The 10,692-nt window shown below is 62.0% G+C and overlaps 1 long non-coding RNA gene across 1 annotated transcript; it reads right to left on the bottom strand.

The window, feature by feature from the left end:
* Nucleotides 1–5,200: 5,200 nt before the first annotated feature.
* Nucleotides 5,201–8,187, bottom strand: LOC142077511 (uncharacterized). The gene is made up of 4 exons (XR_012671888.1): nucleotides 8,066–8,187; nucleotides 7,227–7,259; nucleotides 7,078–7,113; nucleotides 5,201–5,267 (listed from the first exon to the last, which is right to left on the bottom strand). It is a non-coding gene; the product is annotated as an uncharacterized LOC142077511 (long non-coding RNA).
* Between the last annotated feature and the right edge of the window lie 2,505 nt (nucleotides 8,188–10,692).

Below are 10,692 nucleotides of genomic sequence, written 5' to 3'. Positions count from 1 at the left end.
CCCAAAGCCCCATTTTGAGGCCCCAGACCCCATTTTGAGCCCCCAAAGCCCCATTTTGAAGCCCCAAAGCCCCATTTTGAGCCCCCAGACCCCATTTTGAGCCCCCAAAGCCCCATTTTGAGCCCCCAAAGCCCCATTTTGAGGCCACAGACCCCATTTTGAGCCCCCAAAGCCCCATTTTGAACCCCCAAAGCCCCATTTTGAAGCCCCAGAGCCCCATTTTGAGCCCCGAAAGCCCCATTTTGAGGCCCCAGAGCCCAATTTTGAGGCCCCAGAGCCCCATTTTGAGGCCCCAAAGCCCCATTTTGAGCCCCAAAGCCCCATTTTGAGGTCCCAGAGCCCCATTTTGAGGCTCCAAAGCCCCATTTTGAGGCCCCAGACCCCATTTTGAGCCCCCAAAGCCCCATAGTGAGGCCCCAGAGCCCCATTTTTAGCCCCCAGAGCCCCATTTTGAGGCCCCAGAACCCCATTTTGAGCCCCCAAAGCCCCATAGTGAGGCCCCAGACCCCATTTTGAGCCCCCAAACCCCATTTTGAGCCCCCAGAGCCCCATTTTTAGCCCCCAGAGCCCCATTTTGAGGCCCCAGAACCCCATTTTGAGCCCCCAGAGCCCCATTTTGAGCCCCCAGAGCCCCATTTTGAGGCCTCAAAGCCCCATTTTGAGCCCCCAGAGCCCCATTTTGAGGCCCCAAAGCCCCATTTTGAGGCCCCAAAGCCCAATTTTAAGGCCCCAAAGCCCCATTTTGAGGCCCCAAAGCCCAATTTTGAGGCCCCAAAGCCCCATTTTGGAGCCCCAAAGCCCCATTTTGAGCCCCGAAAGCCCCATTTTGAGCCCCCAGACCCCATTTTGAGGCCCCAAAGCCCCATTTTGAGCCCCGAAAGCCCCATTTTGAGCCCCCAGACCCCATTTTGAGGCCCCAAAGCCCAATTTTGAGGCCCCAGAGCCCCATTTTGAGCCCCCAAAGCCCCATTTTGAGCCCCGAAAGCCCCATTTTGAGCCCCCAGACCCCATTTTGAGGCCCCAAAGCCCCATTTTGAGCCCCGAAAGCCCCATTTTGAGCCCCCAGACCCCATTTTGAGGCCCCAAAGCCCCATTTTGAGGCCCCAGAGCCCCATTTTGAGCCCCCAGAGCCCCATTTTGAGGCCCCAGAACCCCTTTTTGAGGCCCCAAAGCCCCATTTTGAGCCCCCAGACCCCATTTTGAGCCCCCAAAGCCCCATTTTGAGGCCCCAGACCCCATTTTGAGCCCCCAAAGCCCCATTTTGAGACCCCAGAGCCCCTTTTTGAGCCCTCGGAGCCCCATTTTGAGGCCCCAGACCCCATTTTGAGCCCTCAAAGCCCCATTTTGAGGCCCCAGACCCCATTTTGAGCCCCCAAAGCCCCATTTTGAAGCCCCAAAGCCCCATTTTGAGCCCCCAGACCCCATTTTGAGCCCCCAAAGCCCCATTTTGAGCCCCCAAAGCCCCATTTTGAGGCCACAGACCCCATTTTGAGCCCCCAAAGCCCCATTTTGAGCCCCCAAAGCCCGATTTTGAAGCCCCAGAGCCCCATTTTGAGCCCCGAAAGCCCCATTTTGAGGCCCCAGAGCCCAATTTTGAGGCCCCAGAGCCCCATTTTGAGGCCCCAAAGCCCCATTTTGAGCCCCAAAGCCCCATTTTGAGGTCCCAGAGCCCCATTTTGAGCCCCCAAAGCCCCATTTTGAGGCTCCAAAGCCCCATTTTGAGCCCCCCAAACCCCATTTTGAGCCCCCAGAGCCCCATTTTTAGCCCCCAGAGCCCCATTTTGAGGCCCCAGAACCCCTTTTTGAGGCCCCAAAGCCCCATTTTGAGCCCCCAGAGCCCCATTTTCAGCCCCCAAAGCCCCATTTTGAGCCCCCAGACCCCATTTTGAGCCCCCAAAGCCCCATTTTGAGGCCCCAGACCCCATTTTGAGCCCCCAAAGCCCCATTTTGAGGCCCCAGAGCCCCTTTTTGAGCCCTCGGAGCCCCATTTTGAGGCCCCAGACCCCATTTTGAAGCCCCAAAGCCCCATTTTGAGGCCCCAGACCCCATTTTGAGCCCCCAAAGCCCCATTTTGAGCCCTCAAAGCCCCATTTTGAGGCCCCAGACCCCATTTTGAGCCCCCAAAGCCCCATTTTGAGGCCCCAAAGCCCCATTTTGAGCCCCCAGAGCCCCATTTTGAGGCCCCAGACCCCATTTTGAGCCCCCAAAGCCCCATTTTGAAGCCCCAAAGCCCCATTTTGAGCCCCCAAAGCCCCATTTTGAGGCCCCAAAGCCCCATTTTGAGCCCCCAGAGCCCCATTTTGAGCCCCCAGAGCCCCATTTTGAAGCCCCAAAGCCCCATTTTGAGCCCCTAGACCCCATTTTGAGGCCCCAGAGCCCCATTTTGAGGCCCCAGACCCCATTTTGAGCCCCCAGAGCCCCATTTTGAGGCCCCAGACCCCATTTTGAGCCCCCAAAGCCCCATTTTGAAGCCCCAAAGCCCCATTTTGAGCCCCCAAAGCCCCATTTTGAGGCCCCAAAGCCCCATTTTGAGCCGCCAGAGCCCCATTTTGAGGCCCCAAAGCCCAATTTTAAGGCCCGAAAGCCCCATTTTGAGGCCCCAAAGCCCAATTTTGAGGCCCCAGAGGCCCATTTTGAGGCCCCAAAGCCCCATTTTGGAGCCCCAAAGCCCCATTTTGAGCCCCCAAAGCCCCATTTTGAGCCCCGAAAGCCCCATTTTGAGCCCCCAGACCCCATTTTGAGGCCCCAAAGCCCCATTTTCAGCCCCCAAAGCCCCATTTTGAGCCCCCAGACCCCATTTTGAGGCCCCAAAGCCCCATTTTGAGGCCCCAGACCCCATTTTGAGGCCCCAAAGCCCCATTTTGGAGCCCCAGAGCCCCATTTTGAGCCCCGAAAGCCCCATTTTGAGGCCCCAGAGCCCAATTTTGAGGCCTCAGAGCCCCATTTTGAGGCCCCAAAGCCCCATTTTGAGGCCCCAGACCCCATTTTGAGCCCCCAAAGCCCCATTTTGAGCCCTCAAAGCCCCATTTTGAGGCCCCAGACCCCATTTTGAGCCCCCAAAGCCCCATTTTGAGCCCCCAGACCCCATTTTGAGCCCCCAAAGCCCCATTTTGAGGCCCCAGACCCCATTTTGAGCCCCCAAAGCCCCATTTTGAGGCCCCAGAGCCCCTTTTTGAGCCCTCGGAGCCCCATTTTGAGGCCCCAGACCCCATTTTGAAGCCCCAAAGCCCCATTTTGAGGCCCCAGACCCCATTTTGAGCCCCCAAAGCCCCATTTTGAGCCCTCAAAGCCCCATTTTGAGGCCCCAGACCCCATTTTGAGCCCCCAAAGCCCCATTTTGAGCCCCCAAAGCCCCATTTTGAAGCCCCAAAGCCCCATTTTGAGCCCCCAGAGCCCCATTTTGAAGCCCCAAAGCCCCATTTTGAGCCCCCAAAGCCCCATTTTGAGGCCCCAGACCCCATTTTGAGCCCCCAAAACCCCATTTTGAGCCCCCAAAGCCCCATTTTGAGCCCCCCAAACCCCATTTTGAGCCCCCAAAGCCCCATTTTGAGGCCCCAGGCCCCATTTTGAGCACCGAAAGCCCAATTTTAATGCCCCAGAGGCCCATTTTAAGCCCCCAAAGCCCCATTTTGAGACCCCAGAGCCCCATTTGGAGGCCCCAGACCCCATTTTGAACCCCCAAACCCCCATTTTGAGCCCCCAAAGTCCCATTTTGAGCCCCCAGAGCCCCATTTTGAGGCCCCAGACCCCATTTTGAGCCCCCAAAGCCCCATTTTCAGCCCCCAAAGCCCCATTTTGAGGCCCCAGAGCCCCATTTTGAGCCCCCAAAGCCCCATTTTGAGGCCCCAAAGCCCCATTTTGAGGCCCCAGACCCCATTTTGAGGCCCCAGAGCCCCATTTTGAGACCCCAAAGCCCCATTTTGAGCCCCGAAAGCCCCATTTTGAGCCCCCAGACCCCATTTTGAGGCCCCAAAGCCCCATTTTGAGGCCCCAGAGCCCCATTTTGAGCCCCGAAAGCCCCATTTTGAGCCCCCAGACCCCATTTTGAGGCCCCAAAGCCCCATTTTGAGGCCCCAGACCCCCATTTTGAGCCCCCAAAGCCCCATTTTGAGCCCTCAAAGCCCCATTTTGAGGCCCCAGAGCCCCATTTTGAGGCCCCAGAACCCCTTTTTGAGGCCCCAAAGCCCCATTTTGAGGCCCCAGAGCCCCGTTTTCAGCCCCCAAAGCCCCATTTTGAGCCCCCAGACCCCATTTTGAGCCCCCAAAGCCCCATTTTGAGGCCCCAGACCCCATTTTGAGCCCCCAAAGCCCCATTTTGAGGCCCCAGAGCCCCTTTTTGAGCCCTCGGAGCCCCATTTTGAGGCCGCAGACCCCATTTTGAAGCCCCAAAGCCCCATTTTGAGGCCCCAGACCCCATTTTGAGCCCCCAAAGCCCCATTTTGAGCCCCCAAAGCCCCATTTTGAGGCCACAGACCCCATTTTGAGCCCCCAAAGCCCCATTTTGAAGCCCCAAAGCCCCATTTTGAGCCCCCAGACCCCATTTTGAGCCCCCAAAGCCCCATTTTGAGCCCCCAAAGCCCCATTTTGAGGCCACAGACCCCATTTTGAGCCCCCAAAGCCCCATTTTGAGGCCCCAGACCCCATTTTGAGCCCCCAAAGCCCCATTTTGAAGCCCCAAAGCCCCATTTTGAGCCCCTAGACCCCATTTTGAGGCCCCAGAGCCCCATTTTGAGCCCCGAAAGCCCCATTTTGAGCCCCCAGAGCCCCATTTTGAGGCCCCAGACCCCATTTTGAGCCCCCAAAGCCCCATTTTGAAGCCCCAAAGCCCCATTTTGAGCCCCCAAAGCCCCATTTTGAGGCCCCAGACCCCATTTTGAGCCCCCAAAGCCCCATTTTGAGCCCCCAAAGCCCGATTTTGAGGCCACGGGGACACACGGACACAGGGACACACGGACACGGTTTTGCTGACGGGGTTTATTGATCTGGAGCAGGAAATCCCATGGGATGGGGGGGGGGTCCAGGGCTGATCATCTCCTCATGCCGCTGGGGGGGGGGGGACACGGGCGTCACCACCGCTTCCCGTCCTGAAAGAGCCCCCAAAATGTCACCCCCCCGCAGAGGGGCCCCCTCCCCTCTCCCTGCGGAGCCCTGGGAATCGGGGATCCCCCGGGATCCCCCGGGATCCCCCACCCCCCCTCACCTCAGACATCGTCGGCGGCGGCCTCGCGTCTCTGGCGCACGAGCTCCAGCTCGTCGGCCACGAGGGGCTGGGGGGACAGGGGGGTTAGGGGGGGAACTGGGGGGCACTGGGGGGCACTGGGGGGGACTGGGAGGTGATGGGGGCCTTGGGGAAGGGGCCCACTGGGTGTGTGGCTGCGTACTGCGGTGTACTGGGGTGGACTGGGGTGGACTGGGGTGGACTGGGGTGCACTGGGGGGGACTGGGGTGGATGGGAAAGCAATGGGGGTCCTGGGGAAGGGGCCCACTGGGTGCGTGGCTGCGTACTGGGGCATGCTGGGGTGGACTGGGGTGGACTGGGGTGGATGGGAATGCATTGGGGGTCCTGGGGAAGGGGCCCACTGGGTGCATGGCTGCGTACTGGGGCATTCTGGGGTGCACTGGGGTGCACTGGGGTGGACTGGGGTGGACTGGGGTGGACTGGGAGGCGATGAGGCTCCTGGGGAAGGGGCCCGCTGGGCGCATGGCTGCGTACTGGGGCATACTGGGGTGGACTGGGCTGCACTGGGGTGGACTGGGGTGCACTGGGGTGGACTGGGAGGCGATGGGGACCTTGGGGAAGGGGCCTACTGGGTGCGTGGCTGCGTACTGCGGTGTACTGGGGCATACTGGGGTGGACTGGGGTGCAATGGGGGGGACTGGGGTGGACTGGGGTGGACTGGGAGGCGATGGGGGCCTTGGGGAAGGGGCCCACTGGGTGCGTGGCTGCGTACTGCGGTGTACTGGGGCATACTGGGGTGCACTGGGGGGGACTGGGGTGGATGGGAAAGCAATGGGGGCCCTGGGGAAGGGGCCCACTGGGCGCGTGGCTGCGTACTGGGGCATGGTGGGGTGGACTGGGGTGGACTGGGGTGGACTGGGATGGATGGGAATGCATTGGGGGTCCTGGGGACGGGTCCCACTGGGTGCGTGGCTGCGTACTGGGGCATGGTGGGGTGGACTGGGGTGCACTGGGGTGGACTGGGAGGCGATGGGGGGCCTTGGGAAAGGGGCCCACTGGGTGCGTGGCTGTGTACTGGGGCATGCTGGGTTTTACTGGGGTGGACTGGGGTGGATGGGAATGCATTGGGGGTCCTGGGGAGGGGGCCCACTGGGTGCGTGGCTGCATACTGGGGCATGCTGGGGTGCACTGGGGTGGACTGGGGTGGACTGGGGTGGACTGGGGTGAACTGGGAGGCGATGGGGGGCCTTGGGAAAGGGGCCCACTGAGCGCGTGGCTGCGTACTGGGGCATGCTGGGGTGTACTGGGGTGGACTGGGAGGCGATGGGGGGCCTTGGGAAAGGGGCCCACTGGGTGCGTGGCTGTGTACTGGGGCATGCTGGGTTGTACTGGGGTGGACCGGGGTGGATGGGAATGCATTGGGGGTCCTGGGGAGGGGGCCCACTGGGTGCGTGGCTGCGTACTGGGGCATGCTGGGGTGGACTGGGAGGCGATGGGGGCCCTGGGGAAGGGGCCCACTGGGTGCGTGGCTGCGTACTGGGGCATGCTGGGGTGCACTGGGGTGGACTGGGGTGGACTGGGAGGCGATGAGGCTCCTGGGGAGGGGGCCCACTGGGCGCATGGCTGCGTACTGGGGCATGCTGGGTTGTACTGGGCTGTACTGGGGTGGATGGGAAAGCAATGGGGGTCCTGGGGAAGGGGCCCACTGGGTGCGTGGCTGCGTACTGGGGCATACTGGGCTGTACTGGGGTGGATGAGAATGCAATGGGGGCCCTGTGGAAGGGCAGGGGTGCGGGGGGGGGGGTTTCTGGCGTTGCAGTGGGGCGCACTGGGGCGCACTGGGGTGTACTGGGATGTACTGGGATGTACTGGGGCACACTGGAACCGGTGGTCCCTACCTCAGCCCTCTTCACTCGCCCGTAGTTGAAGGCCGCCTGTAGAGAGACCCCGGTGGTCACTGGGCTGTCCCCAGTCCCGGACTGGGAGGACCAAGTCCCCCCTCCAGTTCCCCAAACTGGGCGCCCTCCCAGTCCCCCCCAGTACTCACGTCCAGGCAATAACCTCCGCTGGCTTCGAACCCCTGGGGAGGAGAGCAAAGGGGGGGTCTGGATGGGACCTGGGGGGTGCTGGGGGGGGGGCAGAGGTGTCCCCAGTCCCCCCCAGTCCCCCCCAGTCCCCCCCAGTCCCCCCCAGTCCCATGGCTTCCCTCCCCCGGCCCCCTCCCTCCCAGTTTTCCCCTCTTCATGGAAGGACCTTGGAGACTGGGAGAACGGGGGGGGGCCACCGGAGAGAACCGGGGGGGGGGGGGACCCCGAGACTGGGGCGAACTGGGGTGAACTGGGGGGACCCCCCCGGGCTGGGGGGAAGGGATCGGAGCGGAGGGGCTGCGGGGGGGGGGGGGGGGGGGCAAAGAGGAACCGCGGGGGGACCCAGAGGGGGGTCCGGGGGTCCCGGAGGGTTTGGGGTCCCAGAGGAGGGTGCGGGGGGTGCGGGGGAGGGTGCGGGGGGTGCGGGGGTCCCGGAGGAGGGTCCGGGGGTGCCGGAGGAGGGTGCGGGGGGTGCGGGGGTCCCGGAGGAGGGTCCGGGGGTCCCGGGGGAGGGTGCGGGGGGTGCGGGGGTGCCGGAGGAGGGTGCGGGGGGTGCGGGGGTCCCGGAGGAGGGTCCGGGGGTGCCGGAGGAGGGTGCGGGGGGTGCGGGGGTCCCGGGGGAGGGTGCGGGGGGTCCGGGGGTCCCGGAGGGGGGTGCGGGGGGTGCGGGGGTCCCGGAGGAGGGTGCGGGGGGTCCGGGGGTCCCGGGGGAGGGTGCGGGGGGTGCGGGGGTGCCGGAGGAGGGTGCGGGGGTGCGGGGGTGCCGGAGCAGCCCCTCCCCGCGGCGTCGGGGCCCCACCTGGGCATCCTGGGGGGCGCAGAGCAGGAGGACGAGGAGCAGGGCGAGGCTGAGCGCCGCCACCTTCATCTTCCTCCGCCGGCCGCCGGGTCCTGGCTGGGGCCGGGGGAGCCGGGGGGCGGATTTATCCCTCCCGGGGCTCCTCCTCGCCCACCCCCACCCCCCCCGACCCCCCCCCGGGCAAGGCCGGGCTTGGCAGGGCCACCAGCCCTGGGCAAGGAGCCACCAGCCCTGGGCAAGGAGCCACCGCCGCACCCCCCGGGCGCGGATCCAGCCCCGGCACCGCTCCAGCTTCCCCCGCCCCCCCCCCAAAACCACATCCCCCCCCCCCAGTGCCCCCCGACTCCCAGCGCCCTCTTTCCCTCCGGGACCCCCCCCCCCGGAGCCGACGCCGGCCCCAAACCGGGGGGCTCGGAGAATCGGCCCCCACCCCTCTCCCACCCCCGGGGGTCGCTGGGGGGGGCTGGGACCCACCCCCTCTTCTTGGGGACCCCGGGGTTGGGGAGCACCGGGAGGTCGGGGGGGGGGGTCTCCGGTCACTGGGGGCACTGGGGAGCGACTGGGGAGCGCTGGGCAGCGGGGGGCGAGGGCTGGGCGCGGGGGAGGCGCCGGGGGGGGGGGGTGGGTGCCCTGGTGAGGCCGCACCTCGAATCCTGGGGTCAGTTTTGGGTCCCTCAGCACGAGAAGGACCTTGAGGGCGACCAGAGGAGGGCGACGAAGGTGGGGAAGGGTCTGGAGGACAAGACTGGTGGGGAGGGACTGGGGGAACTGGGGGGGTTCAGCCTGGAGAAGAGGAGGTGAGGGGAGACCTCATCGCGCTCTGCAACGACCTGGAAGGAGGTCGGGGCGAGGGGGGGGTCGGTCTCCTCTCCCAACAGCGATAGGACGAGAGGAGATGGCCTCAGGTTGCACCAAGGGAGGTTGGGATTGGACGTTGGGAAAAATTTCGGAAGCAAGAGTGGTCAGGGCTTGGCCCAGGCTGCCCAGGGCAGCGGTGGGGTCACCAACCCTGGAGGTATCTAAAAGACGTGGAGATGTGGTGCTTAGGGACGTGGTGTGGTGGGCATGGGGGGGTTGGGTTGACGGTTGGACTCGATGGTCTTAGAGGTCTTTTCCAACCTTCATGATTCCATGGTTCCATGGTTCCATGATTCCATGGTTCCACGATTCCACGGTTCCATGGTTCCACGATTCCACGGCTCCATGGTTCCATGATTCCATGGTTCCACGATTCCACGGTTCCACGATTCCACGGTTCCATGGTTCCATGGTTCCATGGTTCCATGATTCCATGGTTCCATGGTTCCATGATTCCATGATTCCATGGTTCCATGGTTCCATGGTTCCACGGCTCCATGGTTCCACGATTCCATGGTTCCACGATTCCATGGTTCCATGGTTCCATGGTTCCATGGTTCCATGATTCCATGGTTCCATGGTTCCATGATTCCATGATTCCATGATTCCATGGTTCCATGGTTCCATGATTCCATGATTCCCTCATTGCCTGATTCCATGGTTCCATGATTCCATGATTCCATGATTCCATGATTACATGGTTCCATGATTTCATGATTCCATGGTTCCATGGTTCCATGATTCCATGATTCCCTGATTCCATGATTCCATGATTCCATGGTTCCATGATTCCATGATTCCCTGGTTCCATGGTTCCATGATTCTATGATTCCATGATTACATGGTTCCATGATTTCATGATTCCATGGTTCCATGGTTCCATGATTCCATGATTCCCTGATTCCATGATTCCATGATTCCATGGTTCCATGATTCCATGATTCCCTGGTTCCATGGTTCCATGATTCTATGATTCCATGATTACATGGTTCCATGATTTCATGATTCCATGGTTCCGTGGTTCCATGATTCCGTGATTCCACGATTCCACGATTCCACGATTCCATGATTCCACGATTCCATGGTTCCATGATTCCACGGTTCCACGATTCCACGATTCCACAATTCCACGATTCCACGATTCCACAATTCCACAATTCCACAATTCCACAATTCCAGATTCTCTCTCCCCCGACTTACCCCTAGAAGTTGGTGAAACCTTAGCAACCCCCCCCCCAAAAAAAAAAGCCCTTGAGAAGCTCCACCAGGAGCCTTTCGGTTCCCCGAGGCTCTTCGACCTCCTGGAGAATTTCGGCAACACGCGAGGACACGGCCCCCACCCAGAAGGTGGTGGTGAAGCTCCCGTTCCGTGTTTCCTCCACCTCTCCGTGGAAAAAAAGGACAAAGGTCATCAAACGCCACCCGCTCCGATTTTGACGGCTTCGACCTTTCCGAAGTCAATCCGTCGTCACCCCCTTACAATTCCCCCCATTCTTTTCCCGAAACCCGGACTTCAAAAGACAAGGAACCGCGCTCGGCGGGCGCCGCGTGATCTCCTCCGGCCGAGAAGAAAGAAAAAATTTTTCCGCCTGAACGCCCCCCCCCCGCTTCTCCGGATGATTCCAAAGTCAATAATTCCGAGTCGGTGGCCTTCAAATCTTGACATCAAGGGAGCTTTTCTTGACGGAAAAGGGCAAAACCTCCCCCCCATCCCCACCCCCCCCCCCGGTGACCTTTGGAAAATGGCCCGGAAGGAGCGGAGCCGCCCG

Source organism: Calonectris borealis, unplaced genomic scaffold, assembly GCF_964195595.1.
Source record: "Calonectris borealis unplaced genomic scaffold, bCalBor7.hap1.2 HAP1_SCAFFOLD_279, whole genome shotgun sequence".
In the NCBI taxonomy this organism is placed as follows: Eukaryota; Metazoa; Chordata; class Aves; order Procellariiformes; family Procellariidae; genus Calonectris; species Calonectris borealis.
Note: the sequence above shows the minus strand (reverse complement) of the source record. Positions and strands in the feature narration are given on the sequence as shown.